Genomic DNA, 22466 nt, shown 5'->3' on the forward strand with positions numbered 1-22466 from the left:
GGGGGGGGCAGCCAGCCAACCTCCCTCGGCCCCTCCCCCTGGCTGGCCCTACCCCCCTATGGGCCCCCACCACCCCAATTAGCCCGTGGCCCTTCTCCTCAGCCAACTCTGCCCCTGATCAGTCCCCCCCTATGCCAATCAGGGATAGGCTGGCCGGCCCACCGCCCACAGCCCCACCCCACAGCTGGCCCCACACCCAATTGGCCCCCCCACCCCAATTGAGGGTGAGGCCCACCAGCCAATCATCCGTGGCTCCTCCCCACAGCTGGCCCAGCCCTGATCAGGCCCCAGTCAGGGAGAGTGGCTAGCCAACCTCCCACCATCTCCTCCTCCTGACAGGCCCAGGCCCAATCCACCCCGATTGGGGCTGGGCTGGCCGGATCACACCCATGCACGAATTCGTGCATGTTTATATATATAAATGTCAGACCTCTCTTTTTTGGCCCAAAGGTAGTATGTCTCGCATTCTTTTTTAGCAGAAAACAGGTGCAGATCCATGAATTTACTCTTATTCTCATACTTAGAGAGCCTTTTTTGCCATTGCTGCCATTGGTCTCTAAACTTTCTTCTTTTGGGACTGACATCCATTCCCCATCAGATCCCTCCTCCCAGTAGGATGAAGGCAGATATGTCCCTTCCCTTTTCCAAACTCTGCCTTGCCAGGTAAGATTCTAGCTATTGTGGGGTCAGGTCCATCTTGAAACCATAGTATGAGGAACAAAGCAAGAATGCTATCTAATAACATTGTTCCCGTATAACAGAACAGAAAATCCTGACTGCCTTAGGTGTCTGCAACAAGGGTGACCCCTGAAAAGGCTCTCTTTTTCATGGCTGGTCTCTTCAGATGCCACACACACACACACACACACACACACACACACACACACACTCAATTGTGGCTTTTTTTCTTCAGTCCATCAGTTTTGTTCCCTCATCCCAACCCCTACCTTAAGAAATGCAACACTCCCTTTTTCCAACAAGAAGAGATTCTACTCCTAAGTCCTTCCTGCATCCAGCCAAGTCAAGCAACACCTCCAGGCCTGGCTAACACATCAGGTATGTCTCTTTTGTAGATGGGGGCTGGGGTGGGAATGAATCCTCCTATTCTGAGCAAAAGTGAACATATAGGCCCTAAGTCCAGTTCAGTCTTGCTACCAGAGACAGCTGCAACTGATTCCTTTACTAGAAATGTCAACTAAGAAGAGGTAAGCACACCTCACCAAGGAGAACAACAATATTTTTCTTGGACAAAGCACAGTCTAATGTCACATTGAGTTAAAAATAGTTCTCCTGCTAACCTGGCTTTAGTCTTTCCCTTTTCAGTAAAATTAGCCTGCATTATTAAGTAAACAAATATAAAGGACTTCCCTACCTCCATCATCCCCCAACTACTTTATTATGCCAAATAAATAAGTAGGTTTGTAAGTAGGTGGACTGGAGTAGACAGACAAACATCCTTTTTTTCTGCCTCTTTGTCTGTGGGGTAACATTCTTTTCCTATTCTCAATTAATTTAATTGTTGGTTAGACCAATTAGATTAATCTTTCTTGAACATAGAGATTGATCCAATGGTTTATTTTCTATGTATCTATGTCTATATCTATATCGATATATATATATATATATATATATATATATATATGTCTATATCTATATCTATATCTATATCTATATCTATATCTAATCTCCTCTACTAAAATTTCAGGCACAAAGGATCATGTAAGCCTGAACTGCCAGGGTCCAATGTTCCAGAATAAGCAAAAAGTTTGCCTGGGAATAAAGCCAGCATAGATAAAAGCACAATGAAAGATGAAGCGAGAGGTATAGACATATATACAGTTGATAATTGCTTAAATCTCTGAGAAGCCACAACTTTTCTTTCTGCTATGTCTAATCTGAGTTTGAGTCTAACACTTGAGAGACTTTTGACTGGGAAAGATCATACCCAGATGCTAACAGTGGCACCCATGGAGTTTGTGTTTTCTGCATTATCTGTATTTCCTTTTTTTTTTTTTTTCATTTTTCTTTGCTTTTTTACAATGACTTTGTCTTACCTGTGTGATAAAAACAACTCATATGTACATAGAATATATTATATATAAAATTGAGAAGGGCTGGGGGCTTATAGAAATAGGTGATCCAGAGGAACACCCCATCCTCTGAATCCCTATTCTCATGATGGAAATGCAGCAACCTCCTGTGCCAGATTCCTCCACAGCACCTCTCCAGTTTGATTCTAGCAGCTGTGTACTTACCTGCCTTATCTCTGGACAGCTGGTCCCTAGGGCAGCGGCCAGGTCTTATTAATGTTGCAATCCTAAATCCCATACCTAACACAAGTCATCACTCGTTATGGTTTTGTTGACACTCTGACAAGAAGCGACTCAAAATATTTATAATCTAACAAAAAGCACATGGAGAAGGGCATGTGCAACTTTCAAAGAATCTTTGCCAAAGTTGACCATTTCAGTACTTACAAGAAATAGAGTGAATGAGACAATCTAGTGAGGAGAAATACTCCCATTCCTTTCCAGTGTTATGTCTAAAGCTATGCCATCCAATTGAAATATAAATTGAGCTACATATGTATTTTCAAATGTTCCAATAGCCATATTTTAAAAACAGTTAAAATTTAATAGTATATTTTATGTGACCCAATATATCCAAAAATATTGTAATTCTGACATATATTGATGAAACATAGCTATTTTACATTATTTATTTGTACTCAGTCTTTGAAATTGTGATGTGTATTTTACACTCACAGAGCATCTCAGTTCAGACTAGCCCCATTTTTAAAAAAAACATATTTTTATTGATTTCAGAGAAGAAGGGAGAGGGAGAGAGAGATAGAAACATCAATGAAAGAGAAAGAAACATCAATGAGAGAGAATCATTGATCAACTGCCTCCTGCATGCCCCCCACTGGGGGTCAAGCCCACATTGTGCCCATCGGAATCAAACCCAGGACCCTTCACTCCATAGGCTGCCACCTTATCCACTGAGCCATACCAGCTAATGCAGACTAGCCCCATTTAAGTGCTCAATAGTCACATGGGATTAGTGACTCCATACTGCAGAGCAGCATTTTATACAATTAAAATTCCCACAATATGTGCAGTTGAATAATCTGTCCTACCATGACCCAATATGACAGTCTCTGAGCAGTTTATTGCAATCTGGAGGCCTACCTCCAAAGGCAGCGATGCCTTTTCCCCGGTGGAGACCTGGAGTGCAAAGGTAAGCAGTGATATGTAGATGCCATCTCCACCTTCCAACAACCCAGAGTGAAGGCTTAAGACAATTCAGTTCAATGTTGAACCACTATTCTCTTTTCTTTCCCTAAGAACCCAATCTCATCAAACCACCACTAGTTCTCCAGCCTTTACTATCATTTTTTTTTTCAAAAGGAAATTCTAGGAAATATAAGCAAATGTGGAATCTCTGAAGCCCAAGTGAAATGAGAAATCAAAAATAGAAAGATTCACCTTCAATGGTCCTTGAACATCTCATTCCAGAGAGTTCTAAAAATTAGACTTTGGAGGCAGAGTTTCTTTCAAATAGAGAAATGTGATTTCACTGTCAAATGGAAGAATGAAGTTTTCTTGTCAGAAATCCCTACATTTTCTCTATGTGTGAAAGGTTCGAGTAAGAAGTGGGAAAAGTTTTTCTGGCCTCCATTTATGATTGCTGACATGTGGGGCTACCTCCGAGGACAATCAGAGAAATCTTAGATGCCTTAAGGAAATCTTCATGCCTAGGTTTGGGTCCCTATTTGTAAGATTTCCAGAAAACCATGTAGCTGAAGACATTCAGGTCATTAACCGCCTCAATGTTTTCCAGGCCAGGTGAGGGGGCAGCCCCACCATTCTATTTCCTCCTAAGTGCACAGTCATCAGAGCAGCAGAAAGACAGACCTGCCAGCCTCAGATAAGAACTGGACCTTGTTCTGGTGGATAATCCCAAATCCAGATATCTCTTTTAGGTAAGAGGAGGTTTTCATGAAGACACCTCATGCATTATGCTACCATTAATTTATGGCTGTCAGGTGGGTTTAAGTATTTTTTTCACCAAGAGGTGGGAGAAGAGAGAGAATGAAAGAGTGAGAAGTTGAAGCTGGTCTTTTCCATCACAGTTCTGGAAGGAATCTGGACAGTTCAGCCACTCTCTGCCTCTGGCACACTCAATACCATATTTAAATCATTTCAAATTGATGAGAATACGTTATTTTTTGTAAAGACCTCTAGAGGAGATAACATTCCCTCAGTAAATTATCCCCCAATCCAACAGCCCTCAAGAAACATTTCCTTCACTCAGTGTGACTTAAATACCAACCACTGCTATTAACAGCCTCTCTGTGCCTTTAACACACAGTCACTGGGTTCCTATTAAATGCAAGGCCCACCCTGAGGGGATTTGAAGGGGAAGGAGACAAGCGCTGGGCTCCACACACCAGCAGTTCAGTAAGGAAGATAAAGCCTCCTACATAAATAATCACAATCCAAGGTAGAAAGTGCTAAGTGCAATAAGATAACGTGTTGGGACAGATCAGAGGACAGAACTCTTTGTCCCCGGGAAGAATGGAGAACAGCTGGCCTCCATTCTTCTTGTTTGATCTGGGTAATCTCTCTTCCTCACTTTTTATTTGCTCTTTTACATCATCTCCTAAGGCGGTCAGTATTTTGAGACATATGGAAGACACTGTACAAGTTGGGAACATATCCTATCTGATAGTAGAATGTTCTCTCTGGGGATGAGTGTGGCTTCTAGAGACTGGCCAGCTGCCCACATGGCCACTCCACCTGTCCCAGAATTTTCCTTCCTCTCGCCAATTTTGTGACCCACCTGCTATATTAAAACTGAGATCATAGATCACAATTACTAAACAGTGTATTTTTTAGCTAATTTGATGTTACATAACATCTCTTTTCTCTCCCACTATCTTGTGTCTTTCTCTGATCCCATAGGAGCACCAAGGAGGGTATTCGCCACAGAGGACACCGATGTTCTCACGTTACTTGGTGTGCTTGTCTTGCCTCCCTCGTGGGGTATAGTCTTGAAAATAGAGAGACTTCATTGTTTATCCTTTTCTGTTTTTCTTTCTGCCAAACTCTGTGGCTCTTAATGAAAATACCTGTTTTTGTCAGAAGAAATCAGAACTATGGCTCTGAGAATTTAAGAGACTTATTCAAATTCATACAACTACTAGTGATGACGTGGGGATTTGAACTCAGATTTTCCATATCTGTTCTTTCCATCATGTAATGCGTTCTCTGCACTCTCAGATCTCCCAACAACGCTGTGTGCTCCTGCAGGACACAGACCATGGCCAATTTAGCACAGGAAATAAGAAAAGTTATACCTGCTAAGTGGTGTTTTGTCTGCCCTGATACAGATTCCTGGAGACTAGTCTTTATATTATTTTATTTACCCCACAATGTGCTTTCCCCTCTGGTTGAGTGTGAGAATATGTGTGCACATACACATGCCTGTGTGCCTATGTGTATGCTTTAAACTACATGAAGAACAAAACAAAGCAGATATGGGAGGTGGTGAAGAGAAAAACAGAAAGGTGAGTACAAACAACTGTTTAAGGTACAAACCCAGAACTATTAGGTGTCCTGAACACATGAATATTACTTTCTATTTCTCCCGAAATAATACTATAGAACCGGAGTTTCATCAAGAAGCAGCACAGGTGATGGGAGTGTTAGCACCTCAAACAGCCAGCGGAGGAGAAGCCCACCAGGTCTGCAATCCACCCAGATCCTGACTTAGACCCTCCAGATCAGAACAGGCTGTACACAAGGACAGGCCACAAAAGTTCATGGAACAAATTCAGGACCTGCTTACGAGGTGTACTGGTTAGTAATGCAGATTTTTTTCAATAGATGGAGTTACACATATGTTGATATATATATGCGATTTGATATATATGCTATTTTGTTGTATTCCGATCGATGGCACATGCACTTTCTGAGCAGCACTTCAAAACGTATGAAGAAGTAGAAAATTGGGTCTCTGAATGGTCTGCTTTAAAACCAGAAAAGTTCTATTGGGACGGTATCCACAAATTACCTGAGAGATGGGGGAAATGTGTAGCTAGGGATGGACATTACTTTGAACAAAGCACTTTTGATGTTTCTCTTGAAATTATCATGTTTTCTTTGATTACAAAATCCACATTATTATGGTTAATAATGCAGATTAACTGTTAACTGGTTAATAATGCGGATTAATTATTAACCAGTTAATAATGCAGATTAATTATTAACCCATTAATAATGTGGACTAACTGTTAACCGGTTAATAATGTGGGTTAATTATTAACCCATAAATAGTGCTAACCAGCTAAAAATTCGGATTATTAACTGGTTAATAGTGCGGATTAACTGTTAACCGGTTAAAAGTGGATTAACTGTTAACTGGTTAATAATACGGATTTTGTAATCCAAAGAAAACACAATAATTTCAAGAGAAACATCAAAAGTGCTTTATTCAAAGTAATGTCCATCACTAGCTACACATTTCCCCCATCTTTCAGGTAATTTGTGGATACTGTCCCAATAGAACCTTTCTGGTTTTAAAGCAGACCATTCAGAGACCCAGTTTTCCACTTCTTCGTACATTTTGAAGTGCTGCTCAGAAAGTGCATGTGCCATCGAGTGGAACAAGTGGTAATCTGAAGGAGCAAGGTCTGGTGAATACAGCGGGTGGGTTAATACTTCCCAGGCAAGATCTTTTAACGTGTCTTTAACTGGTTTTGAAGTTTGTGATGGTGCATTATCATGAAGCAAAATTACTTTGCCTTGTCTTCTGACACATTTTGGTCATTTTACGATCAAAGCGTGGTTCAAATTGATTATTTGTTGTTGGTAGCGATCAGTATTAATGGTTTCACCTGGTTTTAGAAGCTCATAATACACCACACCTTCCTGATCCCACCAAACACAGAGCAGTGTCTTCTTTCCGAAACGATTTGGCCTTACAGTCAATGTTGATGATTGACCTGGATCAACCCATGATTTTGTGCTTTGGGATTCTCAAAATAAATCTACTTTTCATCACCAGTCACAATTCGGTGCAAAAAAAGACTTTCTTTCGTGCCGTTGAAGCAACATTTTACTGATGACTTTTCGTTTTTCCATTTGTCTTTCGTTCAGTTGATGTGGCACCCATTTTCCTTCCTTTAAAATCTTTCCCATTGCTTGTAAATGATCGGAAATTGCTTGCTGAGCAACGTTTAATCTTTCTGCAAGTTGTTTTTGAGTTTGACACGTATCTTTATCCAATAATGCTTGTAATTGTTGGTCTTCAAACTTTTTTGGTTGACCTGGACATTCTTTGTCTTTCACATAGAAATCATCACTTTTAAAGCATTTAAACCAGCATTCACAAGTATTTTGAGATGGAGCATGTTCACCATAAGCTTCCCGAAGTATACGATAACTTTCAGCAGCACACTTCTTCAAAATAAAGTAATGAATTAAAACTTCCCGCAAATGCTCTTTTTTTGGCACGAAATTCAACATTTTTAAGCATAAAAATATCTATGATAACTCCTTCAGAAAATTTGAAATGTTAAGTTTTGAAGTTTGTTGTCAATACAACAAAATAGCATACATATCAAATCACATATATATCAACATATGTGTAACTCCATTTATTGAAAAAAATCCGCATTATTAACTGGTACACCTAGTAAGCTTCAGACCCAGGGACAAAGTTCATGAGTAGGGAAGATTTGGTCTTATTCATGGTTTTTAATTTTCAAGGGCAGGGCTGGCCAAAGCAAGGGAAGCTGCCTGCCCTACTGTGCTTTAGGTGCTCAAGGCTGACATAAACTGGAGGGGTTTTTCTTTTTAAAATAAAGAATTCAAGAAAAGGAAAAGATATCCCATAACAAAAGAGTAGTGACCAATAGAGTTGATAAAATTTACAGTTAAGGCTAAACAACTGTTGTTAATGAAATGGTGAAACTTGACACATTTGTTTGAAAAGATGAGGAGAGTTCTTGAAATTGAAAGTGTATAATCCTATCTAATAAAGAAGGAATATCCTAATTGACTCTCACCCCATTGCAAAGATGGCGGTGCCCACAGCCAATAAGAAGGGAATATGCTAATTGACTGCCACGCCCTCAAATATGGCAGTGCCCACAGCCAATAAGGAGGGAATATGCTAATTGACTGTCACGCCCTCAAAGATGGCGGCACCCACAGCCACAAGATGGTGGTGCCCCGTCCCCTCAGCCCCGCCAGGGCGGCCTGCCTCCAGAGTCCCCCAGTCCCCTCAGCCCCCCAGACGCCCAGGGCCAGCCTGAGGCACAGTCAAGCCTCAGATGTCGGCTGCCCAGCCACCCAGGGCCAGCCCAAGGTGCAGGCAAGCCTCAGATGGCAGCTTCCCAGCCATCCAGGGCTGCCCAAGGCTCAAGTAACCAGGGCTGGCTGAGGCTTGCACTGCTGGCAGTGGCAGCAGCAGAAGTGTGATGGGGCGTCGCCTTCTCCTGATCGCTGGGTCACCTCCCGCCCCTGAGAGCTCCTGGACTGTGAGAGGGGGCAGGCTGGGCTGAGGGACCCCCCCACACACACTCCAGTGCATGAATTTTTATGCACTGGGCCTCTAGTATAAAATAATAATGCTCTGAAACAAAAAGTTCAGATTATTTCAACAATTTCTGGGTATTGGGAAGGCGTGTTAAATTCTTCATTAAATTTCCCCAGGAAGTATCCATACTTTTTCATTCTTTTTTATTTAAATATATTATTATTGATTTCAGAGAGGAAGGGAGAAGCAGGGGGAGAGAGAGAGAGAGAGAGAGAGAGAGAGAGAGAGAGAGAGAGAGAGAGAGAGAGAAACTCATTGATCGGCTGCCTCCTGCACACCCTACACTGGGGATCAAGCCCACAACCCAGGCATGTGCTCTGACCGGGACTGAACCATGACCTCCTGGTTCATAGGTCAATGCTCAACCAATGAGCCATGCCGCCCAGGGCCATACTTTCTTATTCTTGATGTTGGTAGAGAACTATACTGATATGTATATTAAGCCTTAACTATAAAAAATAGAAATGAAATGTATAACTTTGAATCACTAGAGGGGGAAAAAGAAACTAAATTAAATGCAATGGTAAGGTAAAATTGTTTGAAATAATGCATGCTAAATAATTTTTGTCAAAGCTGACCTGGTATTTTCACTGTCACTTGTATTCACTTGTATTAAGTTTGACACTTTATATAGCTTTCAAAAATTTTATAGGACTTTTAAAATGTAAGATAAAGTATAATATTAAAAATATTTTTAATGAAATAAGACCAGACATTTAAAATAAGGAGAATACAAAAAGGTTTAGTTCATAGAGAGAATGGCTTCCTCTGGTTTAAATTTATCTTTTTGAAAGGAGGGATGAGGGATGTGCTGCCATGGAGTTTGACAGCACGTGCCAGGTTTCATTACAGGAAAAATATATAGTCTTGGTTGGGAATATTCCTAGATGAAAACTTAGGTGTAAATTGAGATTCTGAAGACACACCCTGGTCCTTAACATGATAATTAAACTCTCAGTGTAAGAAATAACAAGACTTGAAAGGCTGGAGTTGAGACCAGAGGGAAGAATGAGAATAAAGAGGAAAATTACAAACCAGGCAGCCTGCTTAAAACAAGTAGAGTATGAAGTTCTCAAGGATCTTCAATAATATGTACTTAATTTTTATGACCTATAACTCAAACTTCTTTTAATGAAACAACTGTATTGCCCTAAACTTCAGCGAACGACTGCTATACATCCTTGGAATGTGGAGAAGAAGAACCTGGGCAGCACGCTGTGTGGGGGACAGCGTGTGTAGAAGGGAGGTGGGTGAGCCATGAACTAAGCTAATCCGCAGAAGCAGGCACCCAGCCAGACAAGGCCCGGAGAAAGGAGGTGCCCTGTTCCCTTGATTCCCTAAGACATTCAGAAGGACTGTCTTTCATTGAATATGGAACAAAAGATTTGAGCCAAATTTCAAAGGACAGTTTGAATATAGAATGTATATTCTCTCATCGGAAAAACTGAAGATCAAAATTTGGACATTAGAGATTTTCTATAATAATACCAAAATTAATGTTACCAAATAAAATATAAAGCCTCAAACACAATTTTTAACTAAAAAAAGAAACGATAAGAAATGTTTTATATTAGTTTAGGTAACAAAATAAGTTTATAAAGAAAGGTAAAGAATTCTAGATTTCTAGATAACTATAAAATACTGAGTCCTCATCCAGAAAAGTAAAAGGCTAATAATGCTTAAAATGTTAAAGTTATGATATGGAATAAAAGGTCTTACTAATTAACAGATAAAATATCATCTTCTATTGGAAATAAATTTAAAACAAGCATTGTAAATCTAAAACATAGTTGATAGTAATTTAAGGATTGGATGAAAAGGAAACAGTCAATCATGTAAGGATTAGCCCTGATAATATAGTGGTTCATTTTGATATTTCCTGATAAAGGAAATGAATGAGTCAAAAGAATAGGAATTTCTGGTTGATGAGAGAGCAAGGCTGAATGTGCTCCAACCAGCAAAAACAGAAAAGAAGCAAGAGAACAATAAGAAGAGTCCCTCTGATGATTCAAGTAACGATTAACAAATACCTCAAGATTCCCAAGCCTGCTGAGCAATAGGCTGTCCAGAATGGCTGAAGGGAGGAAATTCTGCCACCTCCACAAACCAAAACAATTCTAAGGCCCTCCCTTTCCAAGGGTATGGGATAGGCCAAACTTGCATCATGGAAAATGGCTTGACATGATCCCTGTATGAATTCCATTTTGTTGGACCTAGAAGGCTCGAGAGGGAAGTTCCTTTCCTTCCTCTAAATCTTAAACTCTCACCTTCAGAGCGTGGTCACCTGTGTTTTCACTTGCTTATCACATCACTGAATGCCTGCTTTATAGGCATCAAATTTACCTGTGTAGAGTCCATGCTTTTCTCTTCCCACTGCACCAGGTTCAGTATGGAACATACCATACATGTTCAGTAAACACTAAGAGACAACTTATTAAATGGTCTGAATATTTTTAATAATTATTTCCTCCTACTTAAGATCAGAAAATCAATCAAAGGCATATTTTGTCAATTACATCTCAATTACAAAAAACAAATATTCTTCCCTCGTTTAGCTTACATTCTAGTGAGGGGAGACTGACAATAAAATAATAAGCATTAGTGAGCGAAAATAAAGACATTTGTTTGCTCTGGGTCACGCTTAGAGATGTCCATTCACCCCTTCACCTTTCTGGGCCTTGATTCCTTATCTACATAAGGAATTTTGACCAGAGACTTCTAACTCTGCCTTTCACCTCCAGCATTTTGGAACTGCCTGGTTTTAAGTACACAATGGCATTTACCCCGAGACATATTTCTTCAGCTCCCTAATTCCAGACAGAAGCGAGACAGGAGGAGGAGTGAGGTCTGGATGTGCAGCACGCCCGAGAAATTGAATATCAAAGAATGAGGATAAGCCTAGTTCTGCATCTGCTTCCCTGCTTTCTCTTCTTGCTTTGTTCTTCTCTCTGAACTGGCATTTTCACATTCGAATTTCTCCCAGTCCTGCTCCTTCCTATCCTTTGATTTGTAGCTCCAATAGAGGCCTGGAACAGGCCAAGGAAAGGTTTATTGAAAGAGAAATGTACAATAAGCAATGTTTGTCTTCTGGGCCTGGCAAATGATCCACTCAGACCTCCTGACAAGTGTCTAAGCAAGTGGTCCTACCAGTTCACTATTTAGCTGTCACTGTCCATGACTATTACCAAAGGTTGGTCATTAAAGGCACTGGAAACTCCTCAACAATCTTGCCCCTCACCCCTACGTTGACTGAATAACCTGTGTCACTTGCTGTGAACAGGGGAAAGGGGGATAGATCAAAATGCAGGCCAATCTACTGTTATCATTACTCTGGTTAGAAGAAATTGGTGAAGTTTTGCTTAAATGAAAGGCTTGTGTTATTTGTGGAATTCACCATCACTCCTATCTTCCATCGTCAAAACATCTATTAAAGGTCAATTAATCAAGAATTAGACACTAAGGATTAACTAGAAATATTCCAAATTAGCTTTGTGACTCACACATTCATGAAATCTAAGGCTTGAAAATGACAGGACTATAGGTGATGCTAGAAGTGGTAATATTTTAAAAATCATTGAGTCAATGTTGGACAATACTATGATAACACCCAAATGAGTTCCAATGAAATCATTCCCAGAGGCCATTAATTGATCCCAATAGACACCTATTAGCTTCTTAAAGTATAAGACTGTACTGAAATGGAGATAAGACATAACTAATTACATAGCTATTTTATGCAAGGTGAGGTCTTTGGAATTTGATCTCCTAATTTTGATTCCTTCTCTGTCATCTCTACCAAAAAGTTGTAGGAATTACACCTTTATTATACATTATAAATTGACTGTAGGTTTATACTTGAGACATTTTATCATTTATCTCTGGCATTGATACACATTTGGTGTTTTGCTTTGTGAATATTCAATAAAATGATATCTAAAGACAAGGGAATGTCAGCACAACAGATAAGTTTGTTTCTAAGATATATCAGATGTTCTATAATTATGATCATTTCCTTTCAAAATGGGATGCAAAATTGCCTGTAAAGACTGCTAAAGCCATATGTCATTTTTAAATGTCAATCTGCTGTGCAATCTCACTCCATTTAGTAAAACTGTATCTCCAAAAGGAGAGAATTTTAAGGTTTGCTGTGACAGGAAAACAAAGGACCAACACTTCTCTGAGAACTCCAGAGCCTTCTTCACAAAACTAATCAAATCATATTGTGTGCTTAATTATTTACATTGTACCTTGAGACTAAAGAATTATCTATTGGAGGGTTTTGCCTTGTTTTTACCAATTTGTATTAGGATTTTGGTGTATAGGCTTCTGTTTATTTTAATAAAATCATGCTACTCCATTTAAGAAGTATTTGCCATGAAATAAGTGTTTTATCATGCTTTTGTTTTTTAAAATCTTAAAGGTCTACTCCATGATTCCCATTATTCATATTCTTGGAATAAATTACTACAATTAGACCACATAGGGAGAAAAGTTACCTCCTGATTACAAAAGGAATCCATCCAAGAGGTCAAGTATTAATCAATGTTACTTCTTCACAATCCCACTTCCCTTGTTAGAATGTGTATTCCCATCAGGCCATGTTAAAACAGCATTTTCATCAGTCACTCCTTTACTATTTGTTTTCTGCTAAAATTAGGATCCCCTATGGTTACTGTGAATGGCTAACCTTACAACCATCTCCAGTGTCCCCTTGATAGCTTTATCTGGCTATTACAATTTGTCATTGTCAAGCCATCACGCCTTTGGCTTTGGTCTTATTTTTCCTGCAGGTGTCAAAAATGCAAAACCACAATTTACAAAACACAAGATGACAAGATCCATTTGCACTGGTTTTGAAATGCCAGAAGGTAACTTTATTTAAAATATTACAACCTTCTCTCCCAACTAGTTTGCATGAGTTCCAGGGTGGTCTGAAGAGTTGATTCAAAAAATAAATGCCACTACAGCAACTTACAATTCCTAAAGCCAAACAACCAGATGTGTCAATAATCTGTGTAAATTAGAAACAGATGTAAGCCCTTGTTGAAAAATAAATATAATAGAATTATTTCCTTTTGCCTCCTCATGCTTTCACACACTTGAATTTATTTCTTCCACATTTTTTTTTAAGTTGGTTCATTTGGTTCATATTTTAAAATAAAAGCATTTCTATTTTTTACATGGGGAGTTAGCTATGTACAAAGTTCTCTAGAAAAAGAAAAGAACGGTCAATTTTGTGCGTTGTTTCATGCCCAGTGGAGGGAATCCAAGCACAGAGGCTTTCTGGAGCCAGTGGGATCCACAATCCAGCCCAATCTCTGGGGGTATATTCTAGCTTACTATCGCCACGTAAAGCAATTGCCATCATGAAACCCACTCTTTATTCCCAGAAGGTTACTCCAGTTAGAAGACAAAATAAACGTTTCAAATGAGGTAGAACTACATTACCGGCAACTTCTACTTACTTCATTTGATGTAATGATAGGATTTTGTCAAAGTTAAGAAAAGTTTTTTGTTGTTTTAGGGTTTTTTTAGGCGTGAATGCCCTAAATTCCATTAGTGTATGCTGAGTGGGGGTGAAGGACACGTGGAGTTTTGTGATGGTTATTGGTGGACAGAGGGTTGCAAGATAAATATCAGAGGTTTGTATTTCTTTAGATTATAAATACCACAACCAACTACACAAAGTTGTTTATTACACCATTGACATCAGTTAGAAAAGTTCTAATGATCAGAGTTCCCTTCTGAAACCCCTGGGGCCATTTTGTCTCTATCATATGGCAACCAGGGAGACAAATTCAGCTGCTTATGAGTTCTCTGAAAAACAAGTTTAATCAAAATAAGCCAGTTCCACATTCACCTCCTCAGTCTCAAACACCATTCAAAATAATAATAATAATAATAATAATAATAATAATAATAGTTATTATTATTAAAATTACTGCAACCTACTTTTTTTAATGATTTCAGAGAGGAAATGAAAGGGAGAGAAGATAGAAACATCAATGAGAGAGAAACATCATCGATTGGCTGCCTCCTGCACAACTCCTACTGGGTACTGAGCCCAAAATCAGGAATGTGCCCTGACTGGGAATCAAATTGTGACTCCTGGTTTATAGCTCGACACTCAACCACTGAGCCACACTGGCCAGGCCTATAGTAACCTTCTTAAAGGAAGGACAGCCCTATAGAAGTATGTGATTAGTCAGTATCAATATTCAATTCTTCCATAATCTCCGAATTTCCTGTAATTGTTTGCCCTAGTTACTCAGCCATACCTGGACATAGTGCAATCTATACTAATAAAAGGGTAATATGCTAATTAGACCGGGAGACCTTCCAGATGTCCTTCTGGACAAAGCCATGGTGGTGGGGCTGAGGCAGAGGTGGTTAAGGGCAATCAGGCCAGGAGGGGAGGGCAGTTGGGGGCAAGCAGGCTAGCGGGGGTGCAGTTGGGGGTGAGCAGGCCAGCAGGCAGAGTGGTTAGGGGCGATCAGGCAGGCAGGCAGGTGAGTGGTTAGGAGCCAGTGGTCCCAGATTGTGAGAGGGATGTCCAACAGTCGGACATTCCCTGAGGGGTCGTAGATTGGAGAGGGTGCAGGCCGTACTGAGGGACACCCCCCACCCTGTGCACAAATTTCTTGCACCAGGCCACTAGTGTTATAATATTGATTGTTTAATGTCCAGGGCTAAACTGTATTAAATAAAAAGGCAACATTTGCATTCTGAAAAAAACTTGACCCTAGCTAAAATAATAAAGCAGCATGGTTTGCCTTCAATGCTGTTAATCTATTGCTTTCCGTCCCATTTCACTATGTCAAAGACAACTAGATTGCCCAGCTGGCACAGCTCAGTGGTTGAATGTCGACCTATGAACCAGGAAGTCATGGTTCGATTCCCGGTCAGGGCACATGCCCGGGTTGCGGGCTCCATCCCCACTGTGTGGCATACAGGAGGCAGCTGATCAATGATTCTCTTTCATCATTGATGTTTCTACTCTCTCTCCCTCTTTCTTCTTATCTGAAATCAATAAAAATATATATTTAAAAAAAAAAAAAAGACAACTAGATTCTACCCAATGACCATTCTCCCCTATTTCCTTATTAGCAGAAATATTATGGGAGGGAGATGGGTGCCCAGTTCAGAAAACTACCTTTCTTAGGCCCTTTGCAGATAGGCATGTTATTAAGTAGAGCGTCAGGGAAAACTCTTTAAAGAAGACTGTCTCGGGGAGCAGATCCCCAGGTCCCCTCTACTCATTCTCTTTCTCTTTCCTTTTTTGTCTACCCCAGTCATGGATGTGATTGCTGGAGCTCCAACAACTATTTTGTAAGTTCGAGGATGAGAGTAGATAGCCTGGTCCCTGATGATGTCAGGGAGCTCCCATATACCAGACCAGCTGGCCTACCCCTGGATTTGTGATTAAAGAAGATAAAGGTAAATGTCCTCATCTTATGGAGGACACCGTTTCACAGTCCTCATTAGCAGCTGCAGAATGTAATTTTTTACATATTCTCTGAGAAGTTCCCACCCCAACTCCTGCCTGGGTTCCTAGGCACTCAACAAAGAGTCTATCACCAACTTCTACCTCTCATAGATTATTATATTTTCTCTCCATGTCTCAGGTCTTATCTCCACCAAATTCTACTCTAGTGAAAAAAAAAAAAAAGAAAGAAATTGTTTCCATCCTCTCAAAAATGACTTTGGTGCTTGCACTATTTTGTATTTTAGTTGGAATGTATTTATAAGCCACCTCCTTTTCAAAAGACTTACATAAGGCAGTTTATCACCTAGATAATCCCATTACTTAATATGGGTTGTTGGACTGATAGAAGAAGTCATGCTAGAAAGTAAATAAAAAGTAAAAATATAGAGACAGTTGTTTTATGCCAATGATAGCTAAAGAGATATAAATAGAATGCTTTCTATCCAAGTGCCCTTCTAAAAACAAAGAAGCAATATTTTAGAGTTTAAAAAAAAAAAACCATCTGGTGAGAATGATTTAACTAGAGTGGGATTAAATAAGCATAGCAAATTAAAGAAATTATTGATTTCTTCAGGGGCCAAAATACAGCAAATTAAAAGTTCAGAATTATTCTTCAAAACATGGCTTTCTTCTTTCGAAAACCCATTCGTTGCTGAAGTGGCTTCTTCATTGGTTCTGTTTATTGTCATTACACTCTCAACAAGTTAGATGAAAGGCACTTACAAACATGTGCAATTGTGTGGGCTAAGCCACAGCTGCTCATAAGCAGTTCATACTGACCCCATCTGGAAGGCTGGCTACTGGAGCAGCCCTCTTTCCCGAACTCTTCTTCTGTTTTCTTTTCAGAGACAATTAATACCTACCTTCTGCACCTGATCCTGCTGAGAGGCCACAGAGATGCTGGTTTTATTCAACCCTCCTCCTTTGAGCTGTTCTCCATTTATCCCCTTGGCCTGATTAAAACTTAAACCAAATTGAGGACTGGACTCCAAATGTTTCTTTGGATTTCCCTTGCAACTCTGTAATTGGGTCTCTGCCTTTAACAACCTGTATATATTCAGCCTCTGCTTCCCCCATTGGGAAATGAGAATCCAGGAAGAAATGGGAGGAAAGAAGAATGGTGGGATAAAGGAAGGAAAAATACTGTGCCTAAAATGACAAATTTGTTACTATTGGTTTAGAAGGACTGCATCCAAAATATTGTGACTCACTGTGCTGAATGGCATTGCCCTCTTACTAATAAATAAAGGCAATTGGCCAAATACACACTACCCACAGGTAAGGAATTTATTCCCAGGATATCATGAACTTAACATGCAAACCCACAGACTTGATTTTGATTTTGCACATTTGTACGGGACTGTTCTCAAGGAGATTTCTTTCCATCCTGCTCAACCTCTCAGCTGTTATTTCACAAGACGTATGAGGAAATGCAATACACTCAGGGAAGTCTGGGCAATTCTGATCTACCACTCTCTCTCGATAGTGCATCTTTCATTTCTCTTGTAGAACATTTGCCTAAAATAGGTGGACTTTGATATTTTGAGACATGTTAATGTATCAAAATAAGCATTAGAGGTAATCATCAATGTTTTATTTCCATTCTAACTTAAATGAGTTTATCACAAATTTATGAATCATGTACCATACACAGCATCTTCACATTTGCCATATAATAGAGTTTTATACTGATGACTCTCAGATCTCGATCTCCCTCCAGATCACTCTCTCCTGAGATTCATGTGTACCAAGAGGTAACATGGCACAATGATAAAGTGAATAATTTCTGGAGCCAAACTTCTTAGTTGAATCTCAGCTCCTCTATTCACTAATAATGTGACCTTGCATAAGTTACCTAATTTCTCTGCCTCAGTTTTTTTATCTGTAAAATGGGAATAATACCATATTTTATCAGTTCTAGGAAGGACAATTTTAACATCTTTGATATCAGGATATGTTTTACAATTGATAAATTTATTAAATTTGATGAAGTTAACTAGCATAGCTATCATAGTGGTTGTGAGGATTAAATCAGCTACAACACACAATTTATAATATTTAGCACATACTGAGCTTTCCATAAATGCTGACCAATAGATTAACAGATTTATCCTTTTCAGTTTTTAAGCATCTCAAACACGTTCCCTTCAAATGTGCTTTTCCCCTTATATTTCAGTAACACAAGCCAGAAATATGAAAATTATCACAGATTCTTCTTAACTCTCTGCATCCAATCACTTAAGTTCTCTTAATTTTACAGTGTAAATATCCCTTACCTTTCCTCTTCTTCCCCTGCCACTCCATTCATCTCTTGCACCTGGACAAAGACAGCCTCCAATCAAAACTCTGCTTTGCCTTTAGAGTCATCTTTCTAACATGGAAATCAGATCATAGCCCTCCCTGTTTTCAGTTTTTCAATGGCTCCCCACCACCTATGGGATGAAGTCCAAACTCCTTGATATGGCTCTGAAGTCCTGAGTTATGATGCTGGCTTCCAGATTTTGATCAGCCTCATCTGCCACAATCCCTCCCTCACCTAAGCTCCATCATCACAGGTCCCTGGCCCTTCCACTAATTAATGTCTCTGGGCTCTTCCCTCTGCGGGAGCAGTCTCCCGCTTTGATTTACTTACCCTTATCTTTGGAGACTCAGAAGGCTGTGATAATCTTTCTCCTGTCTCCCCTTCCTCTTAGATACTTATATATACCCTTCTTTGGGGCCCCATAACACCTTGTTTATTTTCTCTAATTATTCATCTATTTATCTCCCCCTGTAGACAGAAAATGGTTTAAGACATATTCCTTTATCCCTAATACTTAGCCTTTTCCTGTTACATAGTAGTTAATAATGATGGTTAAATGAATGAAGGAATAAATGTAACAACATACATGGCATTGTATCTGACAATATATTGGGGGGAAATCAAGAGAGAGAATGATATAAGAAAAAAATCTAATTAAATCTTCCTCATTAGTTGCAAAGATCAGCTCCTTTCCCAAAATATGCCTTCTCATTTTCTTTTCCTAGAAAGAGCCATTTCTGGTAAACAATGTTCTCATGCCCTCAGGCCAGGGTACTAATGCTCCTTTTTCAAATATTGACACCAGTACTCTGTATGGTCACCTGATAAATGGAAATTTCTTTTATTTCTATTGCAAGACAGCATCCTTTAATGCACTGCCCTGTTTTTAACTGAAACAGTGACAGACTATCAAAGTACTTTTAGGAATAAAAATTGCATGTGGTAATAATAAAAGGATGAAAAATGTGGACAAACACCAAAATCCTGATTTAGATGGCTTCTTAAATGCCTGGCACTTACTGGGAAAGGCCCATTGCACAAGCAGTTCCACAGACTCTCAACACAATGTCAACCCCACCCAGACCCCCGTGTATGCTCACCAGTAAAATCCTGGGTTAATATGACAAAAACAGTGTACCAGGAAAGTTCATTTGTTAGTTACACTTAGGGATTGTTTTGTGTTATGGAAATAATGCAAAGCACAATAAAAGTCACCTCTTAACCCAGATTTTGCCATGATTGAAATAATTAAAAGGTTGGTCCAAGAATGCACCACCAACACACTGGACTAAAGTCTCCTCATCAAAGGCTAGCTTAGCACTTATTGGCCAAAGGCCACTAAAGAAAGTGCCAAGAGGTTCAAATTACTGGCACTTTCCTAGCATAGGCCACGAACCCATAGGCAGCAGTAGAAAATCATGACAGGAAATCATATCCAGCCTTTAAAAAGTGGCAAGTGCATAATATACCCTAGCTGGTTTAGAGGGGTGAAAAAAAAAGATTACAACTAACACATCTTGCCAACTGGGTCTTCTCAGACTTTCACTATGTATATACTAGTATACAGGATGGGGCAAAAGTAGGTTTACAGTTGTGAGTACGTGAAACACAGAGGTTATTTTTTGTATATTACATATTAACTATTGTATTGTTTTCCATACAAACAACTGTAAACATATTTTTGCCTCACCCTGTATTCTTTTAATGAGAATAGGACAATGACTGGTAGAGAATAGAAGTAGTTGTACATTGATTTTTAGGAAAAGAAGATATTTAAATCCATATAGTAACCATCTGAAATGTAATAATATTCTGCAGTAGCTGCCAATGATTGCTTTTCAAACTGTGTTTTATCTCAGGGCTCACACCAGGGGGGGGATAATTAAATGAGAGCCTCCCTATGGTATCGTCTTCTAGATTTAGGCCTCGGAACTACATTATCAGCAAAGCAATGCTGTAACCAAGTCCCTCTGGCAGCTTCAGCACTAAGTATCCCCACTCCTTGGCAAGAATCCAAGACAGAACCATGTTCTATCAAATCCATTCTGCAGCAAATTGTACCATATTTTATTATACTTTAGGTTTTACTGAATATATTAGAGAAGCAAGATTTCATTTTTACTCAATTCAAAGTTCATCAAGTGAAGAAAAGAAAAGATTTCCCCTAAAAAGATGTTGAACCAGATTCTTTCAACCACTATGTTACTCCCTGGAACATTACCAAGGCTCACCAATGTTTCCCATTCTCTTCCCATCCCTAGACATAGAGCAGAAAGACTCCTGGTGAAATTGAAGATGGCCATTTGAGTTATTTGGCCCAATGAAGTGTGAAGTGAAAGTGATATACATCACTTCTGAGCAGAAGGATCCACTCCTCAGCCACACTGATCGCAGACACAAATAGTGAGATGCAGGAACCTCAAGATCAAACGTATGGCAAGTCACCCGAACCTTAAGTGAATTTGATGTGACAGGGAAATTTGGTATTGTTTGTCACCGTAGCATAACCTAAACTTTGTGGATGATATAACTCTGGATCTTGGAAAGCAAAATTTTCTTTTGTAGTCTGTCTGCTACTCATCAATAAAATGCTAAAGCTTTCAAGATTATTCAACTCCCAGAGAGAAGCTTGTATCTGTTTCATCTAATAAAAATCAGATTCCAGTGTTTTCATTAAAATTGCGTTGCTAGACTATATCAAAATCCCTTGCCATAGATCATAATCTACACTCTAATTAAGGTTCTGTGTGTTATAATGAAAAAATTGACCCATTGCCTAGAGTGATTGCAATTATGAAGCAAGTTTAAGGTTATAATTAATTTAAATCAGCGTATTTCCTCAACATTATCAATTTGGTCTCTGAATCATAAAAACCAAAACTATAAGCATTTATGCAAAAATGCCTGGGGCTAATTACTTAACAAATTATTTCATATCCATCATAATATTCTAAGAATATGAAGAAAATATTTTGGGTTAATATTTTGTGTGCTTCTGTAGGCCTAAATAAAATTAAATAATCTGAAAATAGTTGTAATGGATAATTAAATTTTAGGCTTCTGGATTTTTTTTTTCAGAAAATTTCTTTTTATCTTTGACAATTCTGAAAATAAGCAGATGATGAGGTGAATCCATCTTCAGTGTTGTACAAAAGCTACACAAACAGAATTTAGGTTGATTCATACAAATAGTATTGATTAAGCATTTTCTCTGTGTTCAATTGTGCATGCTCTGGAGATATAGTGATGATAGAGATGTGGTCCCTGGCCTCCTCAAACTTATAATCTAGCAGTCTCTGCTTCTGGGTGCATATATTGTTATTTTCTCTCCAGGTTTTGAGTAGTGAAAATGACATTGCCAAATCTTAATAGTAATATAGTAGAACATAATTTATCTGAACAATTTAATTATCTTGAATACAGCTGAAAATCAGGAAGGCACTAATAGAATTCTTTGAGAATTCAAACTTATTTCACACACAAAAAATAGCTAAAAGTTACAGAGTGCTTATTCTGTGCTGAATGCTTTATATCAAATACTTTATCATAAAATCCCATTATGGGATACTAGCATGATCCCCATTTTATAGATTAGGAATGAAACTCAAAGAATTTCTAGAACTTGCCTGGGGTGCAGCTGACGGAACCAGGATTTGAATTCAGTCCTGTCTAAACCCAGAGCTCAGTATCTTAACCACTACTTCACACAATGTTTTACAGTATGGGCACTAAAGCTCTTGGTCTCCACTTTGTTACAGTTACCATTGCTACATAGCAAACCATTCCAGATTCTATGCTTCTCAAATTTGGGAAGGGCACAGCAGGAACTCTTTGTTTCTGTTCCATGATATCTGAGCCCTCAGTTGGTAAGACTCAACAGCTGGCAGAAACAGGATTCAGGGGAAAGATTCAGCAGATGAAGGCTGGGATCATCTGGAGGTGTCTTCACCCATGTGTTTGGGGTTGATGCTTGTCCGCTAGGATCTCAGCTGGAGCTGATGGCTGTACCACCTCACTATGTCTCTTGGGCTTTCCTGTAGCATGAAAGTCAGATCTCTTACATGATGGCTC

General features: G+C 39.2%; 1 pseudogene across 1 annotated transcript in view; it reads left to right on the top strand.

Moving 5' to 3' along the window:
- The first annotated feature begins 3205 nt into the window (after positions 1-3205).
- The window catches only part of LOC308244061 (elongation factor 1-alpha 1-like), a 50753-nt pseudogene continuing 31492 nt past the window's right edge, over positions 3206-22466 (top strand). Inside the window, exon 1 of the transcript in view lies at positions 3206-3240. The product of the transcript in view is annotated as an elongation factor 1-alpha 1-like (transcript). The remainder of the gene's footprint in view (positions 3241-22466) is intronic.

This window comes from Plecotus auritus (assembly GCF_963455305.1).
Source record: "Plecotus auritus genome assembly, chromosome: 3".
NCBI classification, from domain to species: Eukaryota; Metazoa; Chordata; class Mammalia; order Chiroptera; family Vespertilionidae; genus Plecotus; species Plecotus auritus.